At 44.5% G+C, this 22,532-nt stretch overlaps 1 protein-coding gene across 1 annotated transcript in view; it reads right to left on the bottom strand.

The window, feature by feature from the left end:
- Positions 1-17,365: 17,365 nt before the first annotated feature.
- The window catches only part of WFDC1 (WAP four-disulfide core domain 1), a 28,650-nt gene continuing 23,483 nt past the window's right edge, over positions 17,366-22,532 (bottom strand). The window contains exon 7 of the mRNA XM_077453413.1: positions 17,366-18,244. The gene's annotated coding sequence lies outside the window, so the exon portion shown is untranslated. The remainder of the gene's footprint in view (positions 18,245-22,532) is intronic.

The raw sequence follows: 22,532 nt of genomic DNA, 5'->3' as shown, positions 1-22,532 counted from the left end.
TGTGGACCTTGATAGTAACAGCTAATGATGATGATGATGATGATGATGATGAAAGACTAATCTGGCTGTCCCTGTAGCATACACCGTCCTTTCCCTTTCTCTAAACTAACAAAAGACACTCAGGCTGCTGCAAGAATCAGCAGCACAGCAAACCTATCAACACCTAACACCTATACCAGTCCTGAAAAGAACTTTTGTGTACCAAATAGCTAGTGGTTTATCTCTCCCTACTCCACACAGGAACCTGTCCCTATCGTAACAGAAGAAAGAATGTAAAATGGCCACCGGATCGGGTGTATTTATAGGTTAGGGGGAATGTACAAGTGTCCATGTGCTGTCATGTCTCAATTGGCTGTCCTGTATCACATGATAAACGTGTCACCAAAGGTTAAAGTTCTTGTATACATTAAACACGTAAGTCCGCCGCGGCGAACGACGGAAAAAGGCGTTCGAACGTGCGGACCGCGAATGTCGGAAATTCGCCGCGAAACGACCGCCGGGCGAACCGTTCGGCCATCACTATTCACCACCCCCACCCTTCATTTCACCAGTCAAATGGGGCACAATCCTGTGTGTGCATTCCCCTGCCATGAGGCTGACAGAGATGCTGAGTGAGCTACCCAGCAAATTCTAGTCTCTTCTTATTTTCCCTCTCCTCCTCATCATCTCCCTCCTTTCATCTCCCTCTTCACTTTCTCCCCTTTTCCTCATATTCTTCTCTCCTCTTCCATCACTCTTCCTCTTTTATTTCCCCCCTCTCCCTCTTAATTTCCTCTTTCTTTTCCTCTCTGCTTCCTCATCTTCCTCCTCTTATTTTACACTACCCTGCTTTTCCTTTTCTCCTTTTCTCTCCTCCTATCTCCTTTTATCTTCTTCTCCCTCTCCTCTCCCTTTCTTATCTTTTCCCTCTCCTCTTACTCATCTTCTTCTACTCTCCTTTTCTCTTCCTAATATTCATCCTCTCCTCTTCTTCTCCCTCTCCTTCCTCCTTTCCCTCTAATTTTCCATATCCTCTTCTTTCCTCTGCCTTTCCTTTTCCTTCTCCTTTGTCTCATCTCCTGCTCTGCATCCCCTCTTCTCTTTTTCTCCCCTCCTTTTCTCTTCTTCTCCCTCTTCTCTCCATCCCTTATCTTTACCCCCTCTTGTTTCCTCCTCATCTTTTTCTACTCTTCTTTCCTCTGCCTAATAACATTCATCCTCTAAACATCCAGTACTCTGCTCTCCCTCCTTTCTTTCTCGACTCTCTTTCTTCATCTCTTCTCCTTTCCCTATAATTCTCCATCTCCTCTTCTTCCCTCTGATTTTCCTTCTTCTCCTCTCCTCTTCCACTGCTCTGTATCCCATCTTCTCTTTCTTCATCTCATTTTCTTTCCTCTGCTTCTTCCTCCCCTTCCTCCTTTTCCTTTTCCTCATTTCCTCTTCCTTCCTTTTTTCTCCCTCTCATTTCTCATCCCCTCTTCTTTCCTCTTTTTCTCCCTCTCATTCCTCATCTTCTCTTCTTTCCTCTTTTTCTCCCTCTCATTCCTCCTCTCCTCTTCTTTCCTTCTTTTCTCTCTCTCATTCCTCATCTCCTCTTCTTTCCTCCCTTTCTTCCTCTCATTCCTCATCTCCTCTTCTTTACCATTCTTCTCCCTATCCCTTCTCCCTAGTCACCCTCCCCTCTATCTCTTTCCTCATCTCCTTGTTTCCTTTACCTTTTCTTCTTCCTCTCCTCTTCTCCCCCTGGCCTATAATTTTTAAATTTATTTGCTTTCCTCTCACATTTCTTTTTCCTCTTCCTAATTTTCTCAGTTTCCTCTTCTCTTCCTCTCCATCTTCTTTTCTCCTCCCTCTCTTTCTCTTCTTTCCTCTTTGTCCTTCCCTCCTCCTCTTACCCTCTTTATTTTCGCCCTTTTTTGCCTACTTCTTCCAACCTTCTCTTTTCTTTTTCCTCTCTTCTACCTCTTCTTTTTCCTCTCCTATCCCTCTCTTCTCCTCCTCCTTCTTTCAATCATCTTTTTTCTTCCTCTTCTCTCCCTTTATTCCCATTCTTCATCTTCCTGTTCTCCCTCCCCTCCCCCCTCTTCCCTCTCCTCTTCTTCACTTCTGCCTTCTTTTTCCTCTCCTCTCCCCCTCTTCATCTTGCTCTTTTCCCTCTTCTTCTCCCTCTGCTTACTCTCCTCTCCCTTTCTCCCCCTCTTCTTCTTCCATCGCCCTTTTCTTCTACACTCCTTCTTGCTGTCTGCTTCCTATTTCCCCCTTCTTTATCTTCCACTTCTTCTTCCTACCCCCCCCCCCACGCCCTTCTTCCTCTCCTTATCCTCCCCACTCTCTGTTCTTCTTCCTCTCCTCTCCCTCTTCTCCTTCCTCTTCTCGTTCTTTTTCCTCTCTTCCCCATTCCTATTTTCTGGCTGTCATTTCTCCCCATCACCCTCTCCTCCTTTCTTTCTCGACTCTCTTTCTTCATCTCTTCCCCTTTCCCTATAATTCTCCATCTCCTCTTCTTCCCTCTGATTTTCCTTCTTCTCCTCTCCTCTTCCACTGCTCTGTATCCCATCTTCTCTTTCTTCATCTCATTTTCTTTCCTCTGCTTCTTCCTCCCCTTCCTCCTTTTCCTTTTCCTCATTTCCTCTTCCTTCCTTTTTTCTCCCTCTCATTTCTCATCCCCTCTTCTTTCCTCTTTTTCTACCTCTCATTCCTCATCTTCTCTTCTTTCCTCTTTTTCTCCCTCTCATTCCTCCTCTCCTCTTCTTTCCTTCTTTTCTCTCTCTCATTCCTCATCTCCTCTTCTTTCCACCCTTTCTCCCTCTCATTCCTCATCTCCTCTTCTTTACCATTCTTCTCCCTATCCCTTCTCCCTAGTCACCCTCCCCTCTATCTCTTTCCTCATCTCCTTGTTTCCTTTACCTTTTCTTCTTCCTCTCCTCTTCTCCCCCTGGCCTATAATTTTTAAATTTATTTGCTTTCCTCTCACATTTCTTTTTCCTCTTCCTAATTTTCTCAGTTTCCTCTTCTCTTCCTCTCCATCTTCTTTTCTCCTCCCTCTCTTTCTCTTCTTTCCTCTTTGTCCTTCCCTCCTCCTCTTACCCTCTTTATTTTCGCCCTTTTTTGCCTACTTCTTCCAACCCTCTCTTTTCTTTTTCCTCTCTTCTACCTCTTCTTTTTCCTCTCCTATCCCTCTCTTCTCCTCCTCCTTCTTTCAATCATCTTTTTTCTTCCTCTTCTCTCCCTTTATTCCCATTCTTCATCTTCCTGTTCTCCCTCCCCTCCCCCCTCTTCCCTCTCCTCTTCTTCACTTCTGCCTTCTTTTTCCTCTCCTCTCCCCCTCTTCATCTTGCTCTTTTCCCTCTTCTTCTCCCTCTGCTTACTCTCCTCTCCCTTTCTCCCCCTCTTCTTCTTCCATCGCCCTTTTCTTCTACACTCCTTCTTGCTGTCTGCTTCCTATTTCCCCCTTCTTTATCTTCCACTTCTTCTTCCTACCCCCCCCCCCCCCCACGCCCTTCTTCCTCTCCTTATCCTCCCCACTCTCTGTTCTTCTTCCTCTCCTCTCCCTCTTCTCCTTCCTCTTCTCGTTCTTTTCCCTCTCTTCCCCATTCCTATTTTCTGGCTGTCATTTCTCCCCATCACCCTCTCCTCCATAGGCATGTGCACGGGGTGTGCTGGGTGTGCCTTGGCGGTGCTGATTCTCCCTGCTGCCCAGGCCCCTGTACCCCCCCCCCCCCCCCGCGCACAGCTCGGCTGTCTTTCCCACTCTTCTTTCCCACCGGCTGCTGCGGGGGATGTTTCAGAATAGAAAGTGGAGGAAGGGGAAGGTAAATATGTAATTTATTGGCACCTATCTTTCCTGAATTAATACAGTGATTGATTGGCTCGGTACCAATCACTCCTGTATCCATTCATAATGGAAGCATAGTAAACTGTGTTTTTTTGTTTTGTTTTTTATTCTTTTTATTGAGTTTATACAGGTCATACAAGACATTGAAGTTGCGCTGGCACAACACCAACCCACTTCATAGACCACATAGGGTCCAAAAAAACAATACAATACACAGCAGTGACATCTGACTAACATAGTCCAACTAACTATAACTTGACAAACACCCCAATCTACCATCCTCCTCCCCTCAACAGCCCCTTACCCCAGCTCACTCCAGTATAGTAAACTGTGTTTACTATGCTTCAATTTGTATATGAACAGGAAGACACTCAGCACAGAGCATTTCCCGTTATTTAACTGTCCAGTGTAGCTGAGGCTGCAGAGGAACAGACTGGGGAATCTCTGTCCCCGTCTCTGTCTCAAAAGTGAGACATCAGGGGTCTGTTTAGATCCCTGATATTTAAGCAAAGCCCCCCAACAGGGCTCCTAAAAATATAAAAAATAAGAAAATAAAATGTAAAATGATATTGTAAAAATGTATATAAAAAAATTGATAATAATAATAACAATATAAAAATGAATCGTTGCTTTTTTCCTTTTTTATGGGAGTGGAAAACTGGGAGAATAATTCTAGATTGTAAAAATATAATGTGGATATTGCAATGTTAGTTTTATTGCTTGTATCTTGTTTACATAATAAAAGAGAGAATAAATAAAAATGAATGACTCTGCTACTGCCCTACTGACACCATTCTCTGCCCTACTGACACCGCCCACTGCTATAAATACACTATATTGCCAAAAGTATTGGGACACCTGCCTTTACACGCACATAATCTTTAATGGCATCCCAGTCTTAGTCCGTAGGGTTCAATATTGAGTTGGCCCACCCTTTGCAGCTATAACACCTCCAACTCTTCTGGGAAGGCCGTCCACAAGGTTTAGGAGTGTGTCTATGGGAATGTTTGACCATTCTTCCAGAAGCGCATTTGTGAGGTCAGGCACTGATGTTGGACAAGAAGGCCTGGCTTGTCTCCGCTCTAATTCATCCCAAAGGTGTTCTGTTGGGTTGAGGTCAGGATGTGCATGAAAGTCAAGTTCCTCCACCCCCAAACTCTCTCATCCATGTCTTGATGGGCCTTGCTTTGTGCACTGGTCCAAATCATTTGGTGGAGGGGGGATTATGGTGTGGGGTTGTGTTTCAGGGATTGGGCTTGGCCCCTTAGTTCCAGTGAAGGGAAATCTTAAGGCGTCAGCATACAAAGACAATTTGGACAATTTCATTCTCCCAACTTTGTGGGAACAGTTTGGGGACGGCCCCTTCCTGTTCCAACATGACTGCGCACCAGTGCACAAAGCAAAATGTCTTGGTATGCTGACACCTTAGGAGTTCCCTTCACTGGAACTAAGGGGCCAAGCCCACCCCTTGAAAAACAACTCCACACCATAATCCCCCCTCCACCAAATGATTTGGACCAATGCACAAAGCACTTTGTTTGGGGTGGAGGACTTTGCTTGGGGTGGAGGAACTTGTCTGACCTCAACCTGATAGAACACCTTTGATTGGAATTAAAGCGGAGACTGTGAGCCAGGCCTTCTTGGCCAACATCAGCGCCTGACCTCACAAATGTGCTTCTAGAGAAATAGTCAAACATTCCCATAGACACACTCATTAACCTTGTGGGCAGCCTTCCCAGAAGAGTTAAAGCTGGGCATTGAGGAGCACCACACTCCATAATAAAATCAATAAAGTCAGCCTTCCTAGAAGAGCTAAAGCTTGGCGATGAGGCGCACCACTCTCAATAATAAAATCAATAAGGTAAAGATTTATTGGTAAATACAATTTCCAACAGATCAACAGTGACATAATTGGCATATAATCAAGCAAATAGGTCAATATATACATATTCATTTCGTAGAAAGGTACAGTGTTTCAAAGATCAATCCACAGTAGGTGTGAACTTGCATCTATGTAACCCAACGTGTTTCGTGACATAACATCACTTCTTCAGGGGTTGACCCATACTCACAAAGCTGCAAGACATCACATGCTCATGACCTAATGGTAGTCGCTTGGAAATGTCTGACCCGGGAACTGTGGGTATGGGACTCAAAGGGCCCAGCACTGCTCCTTCTTCATCTTCCTCTCCTCCCTTTACTTCTTCCTTTCTCCCTCTTCTTCCTCATCCTCTCCTACTTACCTTTTTATCAATCCCAACTACAAAGAGGTCTTCAAAAGGTCTAAAATCGGAACTGAACCAAAACTTGTCATTGTATTTACATTTCACACTAATCCAGGTCATCTGATTTCTAATCAGACATTTAAGACTGGTGAAGGCTCCTGATTACCATACCCATTGATGGACATCATTAGACAGGATGTGAGCTGTGCATAGGAAATATTGTCCCCTCATGACCAGAACTCCATCATCTCACTCCATCTCACTCATCTCCTGTGTTGACAAAGTGCTGAAACCTTTACCTATATGAATCAATAATAAGGACTGTTATCTTCCTTCATATAAGCCATGTTTGCCATCCGCCGTCATCTTCTGGCTTTCACACTTCCTGACATTAATGGATAATCCTCCAGCTCCTCTACCTAAAAAGCTGAAAATTATAATTGGAGTGTAAATAATAAAGTGAGATTGCTGACAATGTTTTATCTCATTCTGGATATCCGGCTCCCGGGTGTCACACCTGGACTAGCTACAAATACATCTATTTGAAGTGTTCCATTTCCTGTTGCCAGGCAACCAGCACTTGTTTCTTGCAGCAGAATCAGGTACGGGTGCTCCCCCTGCTGGTGCATTGCAGCACTGTGTCTGCCCACGAAGGCTGATTCCTTTGATTTGTGCAATTAAAATCAATGCAATCCAGAAAAGTCCAACGCCAGTTCTGAATTACTGAACAGGAAACGAGTGACTTTGAATATTTTGAAGACAAAGGGCCAACATGACAGCCAGGGAACTAGTATTTACAGGTTTTCTTTATGCATTATGCATAATTACTTTGTGATTACCTACACAAAGGGTGTCAAACTCCGTTCCATTGTGGGCCGCATCAGCATTATGGTTGTTCTCAAAGGGCTGATTGTAATCTGTAAGACTATATAAATGTATCCAGGGCTTTTTTTTCTCAGAGTACAGGTGCAGGAACTCAACCACGCCGCCGCCCCAAATTGCAGTAGGAGGATTTTACATGGGCAATAATTGCCAGGAGTGCATTATGTGCAGAGTTCAGGGGTGCACTATATACAGAGTGCAGTGTTGAGACGTGTGCTGTGTACAGAGTACAGAGTTCCGGGATGTGCTGTGTACAGGGTGCAGATTTCAGGGGTGCCCTGTGTACACAGGGCAGGGTTCAGGAGTGCGCTGCATACAGAGTGCAGTGTTGAAGGGTGTGCTGCGTACAGAGTGCAAGGTTCAGAGGTGCACTACATACGGAGTGTAGTGTTGAGAGGTGTGCTGCGTACAGAGTACAGAGTTCAGGGGTGTGTTGCGTACAGGGTTCAGATTTCAGGGGTGCGCTGCGTACAGAGGGCAGGGTTCATGGGTGCTCTGCGTACAGCGTGCAGTGTTAAGGGGTGCACTGTGTACAGAGTGCAGGGTTCAGGAGTGCACTACATGCAGAGTGTAGTGTTGAGGGGTGCACTGCATACAGAGAGCAGGGTTCAAGGGTGTATTACATACAGAGTATAGTGTTGAGGGGTTGCGCTGCGTACAGAGTGCAGAGTTCAGGGGCATGCTATGTACAGAGTGAAGAGTTCAGGAGTGCGCTGCATACAGGGCCCAGAGTTCAGGGGTGTGCTATGTACAGAGTGCAGGGTTCAGGGATGCACTACATACAGATTGCAGTGTTGAGGGGTGTGCTGCGTACAGAGTAGCGTGTTCAGGGGTGCACTGTGTACAGACTGCAGGGTTCAGGGGGGAGCTGTGTACAGAGTGCAGAGGTTAGGGGTGCGCTGCGTACAGAGTGCAGTGTAGAGGGGTGTGCCGCATACAGAGTGCAGAGTTCAGGTGTGCGCTGCGTACAGGCTGCAGAGTTCAGGGGTGCGCTACATATAGAGTGCAGAGTTCAGGGGTGCAATGCGTAGAGGCTGCAGAGTTCAGAGATGCGTTGTATAGATGGTGCAGAGTTTCAGGGGTGCGCTGAGTAAAGGGTGCAGAGTACAGGAGTGTGCAAAGTTCAGGGTGCATTGTGTGCAGAGTTCAGGGGTGCGCTATGCACAGTATGCAGGATTCATCTCCACCACACCACTGTGACATCACTAAATTGATGAGTTTGTAAGTAGGTGCAGCATGGTGAGGATTAAGAAAACACTCAGAGTCCAGTTACAGAAACAGAACTGTACAGAACTGAAGTCCGTCAAATCACAAGCCCCGTGGGAAGTCATCTGAGTGGGAGCACTGCACTTTCCCTACTCATCTGGAACCTCTCCCTGATGCCAAGCACTGCCCCTGTCAGACGGGTGACCTGTCCCTGCTCTAGCCAAATGCTAAATACATACCTAGCCCAGGAGCTGGGGGTTTAAATAGACTCTACCTGACCCAAGATGGCTGCCAAAGTCAAATGGGGTAGCAGCATCCAATCAGATGCTGCCTTCATGTGACTTAGGAAACCATAGAGGAACAAGGCTCCTCTCGACTTCCTCCACCACCTGCATTGCCGCTGTAAAATGAGCGCCACCTGCAGTGGAGACAATAGACTGCACCTGCCTACATGCTGAGATCCTTGTGACGTTACTCCACCCTCATACCTGTAATCTCAATCATCTCCTGCCCCATCCATCAATGGCAGTGATTGGTGGTGCCAGAAAGTGTTGGTGATTTACCATCATTGTTTTTTTTTAGATTTGTGCAGAATGAAAACATTTGTTTCGTTATGGTTTCATTTTGATTAGTTATTTACATACATTTTTTTAGTTAAGTTCGTTTTGTTCATGTAATTTGTTTTCGGAATTCGTTTTTGTTTTATACGGGTTTGAATTGATTTCTTTTTTACATCTATTCTTTTCGTTAAATTTGTTAAATTTATTTAATTCGTTTTTCGGAATTCGTTTAATTTTTTCAAACGCAACCCGAATTCGGAAAATTCTAATTCCATTCGAAATTCAATCTATTCTATTTGAAATTAAAATTTTGGAAGCTGTTTATATTCTTTCTATGTTATTCTATTCTATTTTTTTATTCTATTTTTTATTCTATTCTAATTCTAATTTATTCTATTCAAAATTCGAATTTCAGAAGAAGGTTGTATTCTTTCTGTTTTATTACATTCTATTGATTTTTTTCTATTCTATTCTATTCTTTTTTATCTATTTGAATTCAAATTTATTCTATTTGAATTTAACATTTTAGAAGATGGTTATATTCTTTCTAGTTTTTTATTTTATTTGTTATTCTATTTTGTTCTGTTTTACTCAATCCTATTCATTTATGCTTTATTCTATGCCTTTATTTTCCATTCTAATATTTTCTATTATATTACTTACTATTCTATTCCTTTATTATCTATTCTATTTTATTCTCTTTTGAAATTTGAATTTGATTCGAAAACAATTTGAAAACTATCCGAATATCATCTGAAATTTTCGTTTAAATTCATTACTATTGTAATGTGGAAATTTGGATACATTCCAATTTCCTAATAAAGGAAAATTCATCCAAATTCTGAACGAAATGCACTGAACATGTCTAGTTTTCTTACATCTTTATAATCTGACTCTAAGGCCTCATTTAGACTGGAAGCGAAAAAGGGTTTTTACATGTTACATTTGTGATGTTTGACTTCACGGCTGCAGCAAAAACGATCCAACATATTGAAAAGAGCCAGCGGAAAGGCCGCTGGACGAGACCCATTCAAGCGAATGTGGAAGAGCAGCAAACACCCTTCAGCTGCATGCTTGTGGCTCATTTGTTCAGCAAAAAGTGTGTTAAAACAGGTCTTGAGGAGGCCTCACATCACCTCCTCACTGCCTCTCCATCACTTCTGAAAAGTGACCTGAACGCAAATCACTTTTCACCTCTCCAACCGAATTTGTGTAGGATTGGCATCAGGGCCGTCTTTAAGGCAGGGCAAAAGGGGCAGCTGCCCTGGGTCTTGTCATTGTGGGGCCCAAAGCAGCTGCCTCATACTTGCCAACTATCCCAGTTTAAATTCCCTTGTCCCTTGAAGTCTTAGCCCTGCGCTGTGTCCCAATATCTCAGTGTGAAGTGCTACTACTAATGCTTCCCAGCTCTGCCCTATTGTTGTGTACAGATGACTCACCTGCAGACCCTGTGTTTACATGTAAATAACTGCCATTCATATGTAAATAGTACTGACACCATATGTATATCATGCCCCCCTGCAGTGAGGAGGACGTGCTGTAACCTCTAGCAACCAGTGAGCAGTATTACTGTACAGTAATCTCTAGTAACTAATCAACAAGCAGAAATCATGTGCTGTAACCTCTAGCAACTAATCACTGAGCCTTAATGTGTGCTGCAACCTCTAGCAACCAGTCAGTAAGTGGTAATGATATGCTGTAACCTCTGGCAACCAATTGCAATTACTGTCTGATCTGATACAGTAAACTGATTTTAAGCCTAGCTGCTTATTGTATGTCTCAGAGCAGGTGGAGAGCGAAATTGCATGGGGGGGGGGGGGGCCAAGAAAAACTTTGCCCAGGGTCCAATTAATATTAAAGAAGGCCCTGATTGCCATGTCACATTCCATGACATGTCCCAAGAATAAAAGGATTATTCATTTAATGACAGTGGGCGGAGCCATGAACATTGAGAACCTCTAAAGTACATACTCAGCCTGATATCATAGAGCAAGGGTCTCCAACATTGGCCTGTGGGCCGCATCTAACCCTCTACAAGGCACTCCTGAATGCATGGGGGGACTCTGATGAGCACTCCTGGATGTAAGGGGAACTCTGATGGGCACTTCTGGATGTAAGCGGGACTCTGATGGGCACTTCTGGATGTAAGACCCCTTTCACACCGAGTCGCTTTTCTGGCATTGGGCTGGCAGGGTGGTGAAAAAACGCCCCCCCCCGTTGAAATTAATGGAAAGCTCTTCAAAAGTGCTAAAATGTTTTACTGGCAGTTTAGAAGTGTCTCAGTGTGAAAGGGGCCTAAGTGGGTCTCTGATGGGCACTCCTGGATATAGCCGGATCTCTGATGGGCACTCCTGGATATAAGTGGGACTCTGATGGGCACTCCTGGATATATCTGGGTCTCTGATGGGCACTCCTGCATATAAGGGGAGTCTGATGGGCACTCTTTGATATAAGGGCACTCTGATGGGCACTCTTGGATGTAAGTGGGTCTCTGATGGGCACTCCTGGATATAAGCAGGTCTCTGATGGACACTTCTGCATATAAGTGGGACTCTGATGGACAGTCTTGGATGTAAGTGGGTCTCTGATGGGCACTCCTGGACATAAGCGGGGCTCTGATGGGCACTCCTGGATATAAGTGGGTCTCTGATGGGCACTCCTGGATATAATCGGGGCTCTGATGGACATTCTTGGATATAAGTGGGTTTCTGATGGGCACTCCTAGATATAAGCGGGGCTCTGATGGGCACTCTTGGATGTAAGTGGGACTCTGATGGGCACTCTTGGGTGTAAGTGGGACTCTGATGGGCACTCCTAGATATAAGCGGGACTCTGATGGGCACTCTTGGATGTAAGTGGGACTCTGATTGGCACTCCTGGATATAAGTGGGGCTCTGATGGGCACTCTTGGATGTAAGTGGGACTCTGATGGGCACTCTTGGGTGTAAGTGGGACTCTGATGGGCACTCCTAGATATAAGCGGGACTCTGATGGGCACTTTTGGATGTAAGTGGGACTCTGATTGGCACTCCTGGATATAAGTGGGGCTCTGATGGGCACTCTTGGATGTAAGTGGGACTCTGATGGGCACTCTTGGGTGTAAGTGGGACTCTGATGGGCACTCCTAGATATAAGCGGGGCTCTGATGGGCACTCCTGGATGTAAGTGGGACTCTGATGGGCACTCCTGGATATAAGTGGGGCTCTTATGGGCACTCTTGGAGATAAGTGGGACTCTGATGGGCATTCCTGGATGTAAAAGAGTCTTTTTATAAAACAGATTTTTTACAGCCCACAAATATTTGTAAAATTCACACCATGGCCCTCGTACTGAAAGGATAGGTGACCGCTGTTATAGAGCCATTTATGGCTGCACACAGCTGTTTCATGCCTGTTGACCATCATCAGTGCAGTGCATGGAAATCATGGCTTCTATGGAAGAAGGCTTGGGGACCAACAAGGAACATGGAAGCTGGAATGGCTGATCTCTTCTAATAATACCAGTTTCCTGGCTGTCTCTGTCTCTAACCTGAAACCAGAATGTGGAAAACAAATTTAGAACCCTCATCTGTGTAATTCTTGTGGGTCATTGACTCTGGATAAGCATAGCAGCCATTGCTTAATTAGGCTTCAACTGAGCAGGCTCCTCTGCTACCTCTTTCTCCAGGGAACCAGTATTTTTGGAAGGAGAGGTCAACGATGGCAGCTCCATTTTTCTACAGTACAGTCTTCTCAAGGAGGGGGAGGGGTGGGAATGGAACCTCTGTAATGGTCCGTGTCTCAACTGCAGGGCTGGGGAACCGCTAAGCACTTCTGGGGTCGGGGGGTCCGCAAGCTCAACACTCCCAGAAGGGATGTATTAGAAGAAACTTTGGGCAAGGATTCTTCTTCAGTGAATTGGCATTTGGAGAATTGGGCAGCAGGAGAATAAAGCATTTTTATTTTCTTTACAACTCCATCAAAGCCTACATTTTTTATAGGGTCATAGAAAACTTAGAAGAATGACAGCAGAAGTAGTTAGCATGATCCATCAAGTCTACTGCCTTTTATCTATTTATTTAAAGTTTTTTTATATTTCGATTTTTGATTGCCCCAAGCTTGTTTCCGGTACCTCATTCAAAATACACCGCAGTGGGTGTCACTGTAAAGTTAATGACACCCCATTGGCCTGCACCGGATCACATGGTACCAAAGTAACATGCAATCCGGTTGCAGTGCGTTTTTAAAAGTAGTGCATGCTCTGCTTTTGATGGGATGCAGTGGGATTGCAGCCCATTCCAATAAATATACTGAAAGCGCACTACACTCAAATCGCAGACAAATCATGCAGGAACACAAGTGCATTGCTATGCGATTCCTGCTGGGAACCGGCCCTTATTGTTGACTGACTCCACTGCCTCTGCTTGAAGTCTGTTTCAAGAATCAGCTTTTTTTTTTCGGTAAAATCCTATTTTCTAAAGTTAGTTCTAGATTGAAGTAATCTCCCCGTGTTCCTGAACCTGGCTTCATACTGAAAATTCGGCCCTCCTGAACAGTATTCACACCCTTCATCAAAAATGTGCTCACAGGGTGTGCCAGGTGTAACTGGGGACACCCTAATCAACCTGTGTGGCACAGATTCTCCCTGTTTAAATTCCTGATATTTCACCAAAGCCCCCTAACAGGGCTCCTAAAAAATAGAATTGTAAAATAAATAAATAAAAACTACTGACACTGTCCACTGCTCTACTGACACCATCAGTATATATATATATATATATATATGTGTGTGTGTGTGTGTGTGTGTGTGTGTCTGTGTGTGTATATATATATATATATATATATATATATATATATATATATATATATATATATATATATATATATATACTGTATATATACACACACATGCATATGTGTTTGAGCTTTGGGGTGCACACGCTGAAAGAAAGTCCAGTCGTAATGTACAAACGTCATCACGTTCCGAACGATCGGATTTTCCGACAACTTTGTCTGACCGTGTGTATGCAACACCAGTTTCGGACAATATCCGTCTAAAAATCCGTCGGATTTTGTTGTCGGAATGTCCAATGCGTGTACAAGGGCTTAGAGAAATTCCTTTCATTGCCTCCATGATATCTCTGCTCATGAATGTAAGCCCAGTCTGGAAACTCCAGTTTATGTCATGTGGTGATGGTATGTTGAAATCACATATGATTAGAATCTCTCTCTTCATTGTCCTTTGAGTTATATCATCAACCAACAGATCATAATCTTTAGACTGTCCTGAATACTACACAATTGGAAGGGGAGATCCCTCTCTGGTTGTCAGGCAGACGCAGACAGCTTCAATGTTTTGTTTATTTTTTGAAGTAATGTTAATTTTTGCCCATTCTTCACATAATTGGCAGCTCCACCTCCCTTCTTCCCTGGCCTGTATACAGTGTTCCCTGGCATAGTTATTTCCCAGGCTTCTGAATCACTGAACCATGTCTCTGTAATTACAGCAAAGTCCAAGTTATCCCTGGACTTAAAGTGATTGTAAAGGATCTTTTTAAAGATAAACAATGTATCTCTGGGTTCTTTTAGATCAAAGGAATGAATGTTGGTCTGTAAATGAGGTCAGTTTAACCGCTTCAAGACTAAACCTTTTCTGACAGTTGTTGCTTACAAGTTGAAATCATTTTTTTTGCTAGAAAATTACTTGGAACCCCCAATATATATATATATTTTCTTTAAATAACAAACATATCATACTTACCTCCACTGTGCAGCTCATTTTGCACAGTGTGGCCCCAATCACCATCTTCTGGGGTCCCCACAGCGGCTCTTGCGGCTCCTCCCCACATCAGATAACACCCTAAAAGAAACGCTCTCCCAGGGGGGTTACCTTGCGGGTACGCTCCTGAGTCCAGCATTTGCGTCCACAGACACAATGCCGGACTCGGCCCCGCCACCTGGCGCCCGTGTCATTGGATTTGATTGACAGCAACGGGAGCCAATGGCTGTTCAGCTATCAATCTATCCAATCAAGAGCTGGGACCCTTTGGAGAGAGGGACAGGAAATTAAGGGGTTTGGGGGCCTGGCTTAAAGTGGTTGTAAACTCTTACATACCACTTTTACCTACAGGTAAGTCTAGATTAAGTCTTACTTGTGGTGCAAGAAATATTTCCTAAACCTAGGCGGTTTAGGAGATATTTGCAAAAGACAGGCACCGATGTCTATGGCGCATGTGCCGTAGACAACGGTGCACAGGCGCACTGAGCATGCTGTTTCTAACGTTGATTGTGGCGACTCCCGTGTGCATGTGTGGGAGTGATGTCGCTGTGATTGGCCAGAGCCGCGATACCCGGAAGGAAGATGGACACCTCGTGGAAGAGGGGACAGCAGTGACATCGGTGGCTCCTGTGTCAGGTAAGTGACACATAATGGACTACTATGCGATGCATAATAGTCCATTATGCTTTACCTTTGCAGGGAAACAAAGAGGAAATAAAAACCATCAGGGTTTACTTCCTATTTAATGCATAGGATGCATTAAAGTGAAAAAACACGAGAGTTTACAAACCCTTTAAGAGCTGACAGCTAACAGAGCTTGTTACCTAAACTCAGAGCATTCGTGTACATGACGTGTCAAACACTGCTATCTACAGCTGAGTTATTAGCCCTTGTACACACAGTCAGACATTCAGACAACCAAATCCGTTGGATTTTGTCCGAAACTGTTGCATACACACGGTCGGACAAAGTTGTCGGAAAATTCGATTGTACATAACGTGATGACGTTATTTCGTTACGACGGGACTACGTTCAGGCTAGTAGCCAATAGCTTTGGTCTAGGAATTTGATCTGGCGTGGCACTTTGTCAGTCGGAGTAGGCTACACATGATCGGAGTATGTTCGATCGGAGCATGTTGTTGGGAAAATTTTATAGACAAGTTGGAAAACTTGGTCCGTCGGATATTCCGACGGAAACAGTCCGATGGAGACCACACACAGTCAGATTATCCGACAATATGGTCCGATCGGACACATTCCGTCGGAATCTCCGACCTTGTGTACAAGGGCTTAGAATCAGACTCTTATGCTGGATTCACACATATGCAGCTTTAGTGCTTTTTTGCAGATTTGCACTGCAGTCCAATTAACATGGTTTCCTATGGAATACGTTCTGTAGTGCAAATCTGCAAAATGCAAAAAGCACAAAAAATGCATAGGTGTGAATCCAACCTTAAACTGCATTCACTATTCCATTAGCCCAGTCCTTAAAAATACAAACTCTGCCTGAGAGAAGTCACCTGGAATATTATCTCCGTCAATAGAACAGAGGTATTTTCTTTCATTAGTGTATCCAAAATTAAATAAAAATTTGGTCTGCAGTTGAACTTTAAGGGCCGGTTCACACTGCTGCGATGTAAGCATGGCCGTCTTTACTGTTGATTGGACCCTGGGCAAAAATTTTCCTGGGCCCCCCCCATGCATTTTCCTGCTCCACCTGTTCTGAGACATACAATAAATAGCAACTAGACTCAAAATCAGTTTACTAAATCAGATCAGGCAGTGATTGTGATTGGTTGCTAGAGGTTACAGCATATCATTACCGCTCATTGGCTGCTAGAGGTCACAGCATGTGACTTCTGCTTGTTAATTGGTTGCTAGAGATTACTGTAGATCAATATTGCCCACTGATTGGTTGCTAGAGTTTACTGCACTTTAGTACTGCTCGCTGATTGGTTGCTAGACTGTACCCAGGGAGGCATGATATACATATGAATGCCACCTCTATTTACTTACCAATGCAGACGGTCCAACACTATTAACATATTAATGGTGCCGCTATGTACATATCAATGCCGGTTATTTACATGTAAACACAGGGTCTGCATGTGAGTCATCTGTACACAACAATAGGACAGAGCTGGGCAGCATTAGTAACAGAGCTTCACACTGAGATATCAGAACACAGCAAGGGACTAAAACTTCAAGGGATAAGGGAATTTAAACTGGGATAGGTAGTAAGTATGAGGCAGCTGCTTTGGGCCCCAAAACAATGACAGGGCCCAGGGCAGCTGCCCCTTTTGCCCTTCCCTAAAGACATTTCATGTAATTCTCACCGCACTGCTGTGCGAATCACATGTGATGTCTGTGCGATGCGAATTCAGCCATACAGATTGTTTGGCTGAATTTACATTGCATTCGGGCCAAAATCGTGCAGGACCCTTTATTTAGACTGAACTAGAATCGCATTGCATGGGTATTCACACCAATGCGATCCGATTGCTGTCCGAATTGACAGTTCGCACTGCGATATGCAAACTGATCTGGGAGTGTCATTACCTTTCTATTGACACCTGCAGCAGGGTGCATAGGGCAGTGTGAACCGCCGGCGGGTGACATGCGATGCAGGAACCCCTACTGGATTCACACAGGTTCTCCAGGCTCCAGTGAACCCTAGCAGAGCACAGCAGATGCTTTTTGCATCAGAAGGATTTCATAGTTTCATAGTTAGTAAGGTTGAATAAAGACACTAGTCCATCCAGTTCAACCTGAGTGTGTGTCTACCCCTATCCCTGTACATTGCACACTCTCATTGGTCCCTACCCTCAATCCCACAATCGAAGGTCCCCATTGATATACCAGGGCCAATTAACCCACCTGCATGTCTTTGGAGTTTTCACAAACCTCATTCAAACCACATATCCCAGCAATAGCGGATTACATTTATTGGTATTCGGCAGTAAAGCATTTAAATCATTTTTGGCTTCTGTATTTCTAGACAAGGATATGATTAGAAAAGGGGCGGAGACACCTGTGAACATTGCTAGTCCCCAGCCTGTGCTAAAGTCCACCTATAAAGCAGAGACAGCACACAGTTCTCCATCAGACGCAGCCGACGCCTTTTCTGGCTCCAATATGTATAAAATGTTAACCATTAAACTGCAAAATCTGCAACAGATGAGTGAACAGCGTCCTCCTCTGAGCTTTGCTCCGCCTCCTTCAAGGAAGAATCCAAAGATGGGAATTATGAGCACAGCAACGGCAAGATCAAAGGATAGGTCATCATATGACACAATGTACATCTTCAGAATGAATATCTGAGATGGTTATAGCCTCAGATTCTTGTGCTGAGCATCCACTAAGTGAAAGAAATCAATGGCTGCCACCATCTACAGCACACTGCGACCGCGCCACAAATTGTCTCACTGTTCTTCCACGTTTTTTTTAAGATCCAATTAAATTGGATTAAGCAATGCTCATGGGTGGGGCAATAGTCACATGATTTCTTTCCAGGATTTAGTGTGTGGGCGGGGCGGCTGCGGACGCATAGAGGGGGTGGGACTGGAACCTGGGAACACACTGGCTGAATGTGCACAGGCCGAGACTCAGGACCAGTCCGACAATAACGGCAAAGCAGACAGCGATCCCGAACTTGCTGTCAATTTGTTTCCTATCAGTGGTGTCTGATGTGTCGGGAGAAGATTTGATAGAAGACAATTTTCCTGGATGCGCTAATCTGTTCTACAATCATTCTACGGTGGGGTCTCCATACTGCGTCGGCTTGTGAGAGATGATTCTTCCTGAAAAAGAAGAAATTACATTAAAATGATTCGGAGATCCCCTTTAACCACTTGTTGACTGGCTCATGTAGATATACATCGGCAGAATGGTTCTCCTGCGCAAACTGACGTCCCTGTAGGTCAGTTCATAAAAGCAGGATAAAGGGCGCTTGTGCATGCCCGCGGGTCCCGCAGACTCAATGTCTGCCGGCGGCCCGCAATCGTAGTGAGGAGAGGCAGAATGGGAACTGCCCATGTAAACAAGGCGATTCCCCATATCTCCCAATTTTTTTTGAGATGGGAATGAGGGACACCTATCAGCAAATGTATGCAGACACAGGACACACCCCCTTGCCACGCCCCTTAAAGGAGAATTGTACAAAAAAACAATATTGGTTAAACCCGCAAGAACTTTTTTTTATCACTACTATTCCTTTATATTGACTTTTGGAATTTACAAATACAGCAATTTAGAAATCAAGGTTTAGCGCTGGGAAACACTTTTTGATGGATAAAAAGTGCATTTTATATACAAATTTATAGATCAGACCAAAATGAGGGGCAAATGAGAAGGAATGAGGGACAGAGGCACATTGCTCCAAATCAGGGACAGGCCCTTGAAATCAGGGACAGTTGGGAGTTATGCGATTCCCCATTCTGCCTAGTGACATGACAGAGATCTACTGGTTCCGGTGACCGGGAACAGTGATCTCTGTCATGTTTCAGTAAGCCCATCCCCCCTACAGTTAGAACACGCCGAGGAAACACACTTAACCCCTTGATCGCTCCCGAGTGTAAACCCCTTCCCTGCCAGTGTCATTTTTACATTGATCAGTGCATTTTTTATAGCATTGACCATTGTAATAATGTTCCTGGTCCCCAAAAAGTGTCATTTGGGGTCAGATTTGTCTCAGCTCTGCTAAAAATCGCAGGAGGAGAGAGTCTCGTTTCTCTACCGCCATTATATTCTCCTCTGCAAATTGTGCATTTCTTGTGTGTAAAAAACAATAAATAAAAAAATGGGGGGGGGGGTATTTGAGGGAGAGGGGCAAGTGATGGGCTTCTAAGTGCTGCCCTCGCTTCCCATATAACTCACATATACCAGAGGTTGTTTAAATTTAAACCAGCCTTTCCAAATGCTAACAAATCTTGTTTCGGAGTAGTTTTGCAAATGTATTACTTCTTCCATAAGCCTAGTTTTATCTACCTCCCTAAGCCAATCCTTTATAGTTGGTACTTTCGTTGACTTCCATTGTTTCGGGATTAATGCCTTCGCTGAATTCAACAAGAATGGAGTGATTGCTGCTTTGTATTTCTTCCTTGAGACACCCATTGTATGGAACAAGCATTGCCACGGTTCTAGCCCAATTTCATTCCCACTGATCTTCTTAATTAGATCTAATACTTCCACCCAGTATGACTGAATCAGGTGGCACTGCCACCATATATGAGCAAGGTTTCCAACCTCCCCGCATTCCCTCCAATATAGAGGCGATATACAGTATGGGGGTTCATTTTTATGCAATTTTAATGGGACATAGTATCATTTCGTTAGTAGTTTGTAATTCATTTCTTTTGTCCGTGTGTCCATTGAAGTGGAATGGACATAATCTAAAATTATATTTTTTATTATTTCAGGCAATGACTGGTTCAATTATATTTCCCAGCTCTGCAAAGGACACATGGACCCATCGTCCAAAGGTGACAGCAACATCTTATAAATACTAGAAATCCCCTGGCTATTTATTCCCCCTTGGTCGACCATCTATGGCAGCCGTCATTAAATGGCGGCCCGCGGTCCGAGTCCGGACCGAGCAGCGCTTCTGCCCGGAACCGCCATGCCGCCAGTGTAGTAAATGACAGCAGCAATCACTGGTTTGCTGGGACCGCGGGTTTCCCCAGCAACCAGTGACGATGCGCGCATGCGCCCGCCCCCTGCTCCTGGCCGCGTCTCTCGGAGCTGAAGAGACACTCACGGGCAGTAGGGGTGTGACGTCACGTGCGTGCCCCGCCCCCCTGCTGCCCGCGGTTTCCGATTCCCGGGTCCTGGATCTCATTGCGAGGCAGCTTCAGTTGTGCCCACCCTCCTGCAGTTAAGGTATGTGGGCACATTAGTCATCTATAAATAAGAATGTTTTTACTGTGCACACTGTTGGGCATATTTTAAGGGGCACACTAGTATACTGTTGGGCATATTTTAAGGGGCACACTGGTATATTTTTAATATGCACAATGCTGGGCTTTTTTTTTTGTAAGGGGCACGCTGATGGGTATATTTTTTATGTGCACACTGATGGACATGTTTTGTTAAGGTGCCTCGTAACAAAATATTCCCATCGGTGTGCACATTAAAAATATACCCATCAGCGTGCCCCTTAAAATAAAATGTGCCCATCAGAGTGCCCTTTAACATAAAATTTTCCCATCAGCATGCCCCTTAACATAAAATAAGGGTCATGCTGATGGGCACCTTTTATGTTAAGAGGTAATCCGATGGACACATTTTATTTTACGGGGCACGCTGATGGGTATATTTTTAATGTGCACATCAATGGGCATATTTTGTTAAGGGGCACGCAGATGGGTACAGCAAAATATGCCCTACAAAATATGCTCATCAATGTGCACAATAAAAATATACCCATCAGCATGCCCCTTAAAATAAAATTTGTCCATCAGAATGCCTCCTAACATAATAGGTGCCCATCAGTGTGACCCTTATTTTATGTAAAGGGGCACGCTGATGGGCAGATTTTATTTTAAGAGCAACACTGATGAGTACATTTTATATTAAAAGGGGCACTTTGATGGGCAAATTTTAAGTTAAGGGGCACGTTTTGTTGTGTCCATCAGAGTGCCCCTTAAGCATGACACTTATTTTATGTTAAGGGAAATCCTGATGTGCACATTTTATGTTAAGGGGCACTGTGATGGGGACACCTGATGTAAAGGGGCACTGTGATGGGGACACCTGATGTAAAGAGGCACTGTGATGGGGACACCTGATGTAAAGGGGCACTGTGGTGGGGACACCTGATGTAAAGGGGCACTGTGATGGAGGAACCTGATGTAAAGGGGCACTGTGATGGAGGAACCTGATGTAAAGGGGCACTGTGATGGGGACACCCGATATAAAGGTGCGCTGTGATGGGGGTACGCTGATGGGCATATTTTATTTTAAAAGCAACACTGATGGGCACATTTTATATTAAAGGGGCACTCTGATGGGCAAATTTTAAGTTAAGAGGCACGTTTGGTTGTGTCCATCAGAGTGCCCCTTAATATAAAATGTGCCCATCAGCGTGACCCTTAACATAAAATTTACCCATCAGTGTGACCCTGATTTTATGTTAAGGTACACGCTGATGTTCACATTTTATGTTAAGGGGGACTCTGATGGGGAAATCTGATGTAAGGGGACACTCTGACAGGAATGTCTGATGTAAAGGGGCACTGTGATGGGGACACCCGATGTAAAGGGGCACTGTGATGGGGACACCCGATGTAAAGGGGCACTGTGATGGGGACACCCGATGTAAAGGGGCACTGTGATGGGGACACCTGATGTAAAGGGGCACTGTGATGGGGACACCTGATGTAAAGGGGCACTGTGATGGGGATACCTGATGTAAAGGGGCACTGTGATAGGGGCACTGTGATGGGGACACCTGATGTAAAGGGGCACTGTGATGGGTACACCTGATGTAAAGGGGCACTGTGATGGGGACACTTGATGTAAAGGGGCACTTTGATGGGGACACCTGATTTAAAGAAGCACTGTGATGGGGACACCTGATGTAAAGGGGCACTTTGATGGGGACACCTGATTTAAAGAAGCACTGTGATGGGGACACCTGATGTAAAGGGGCACTGTAATGGGGACACCTGATGTAAAGGGGCACTGTAATGGGGACACCTGATGTAAAGGGGCACTGTAATGGGGACACCTGATGTAAAGGGGCACTGTGATGGGGACACCAGATTTAACTTTATCTGGGGACACTAGATTCAACTTGACAATAAATATTGTTGAAATGCTAAGGAAATTGTACATTTCTCATGTTTTTGATAGATATACAGTTACTACAATATTTCTGAGTCATAGCACAGACTTGAGATTCAGACCTCGGCCCAAAGAAAATTTTGGCAATCGGACCTCCTTGAATTTTAATTCATTACCCCTGATCTATGGCCTTCTTTGATCTTTGTGGTGGACTGTGCGCTGATCTGCCACCAGCGTTCACCTGTAGACGCCTGTTAGTGGCCATATTAGAACCCAGAAATTATCAGAGGTTAATGATGGACTACT

Source organism: Lithobates pipiens, unplaced genomic scaffold (assembly GCF_037356315.1).
Source record: "Lithobates pipiens isolate NorthernLeopardFrog02 unplaced genomic scaffold, aLitPip1_a1.2 Scaffold_10, whole genome shotgun sequence".
Classification (NCBI taxonomy): domain Eukaryota; kingdom Metazoa; phylum Chordata; class Amphibia; order Anura; family Ranidae; genus Lithobates; species Lithobates pipiens.
The sequence above is the reverse complement of the archived record's forward strand: the minus strand, read 5'-3'. Positions and strand labels throughout refer to the sequence as shown.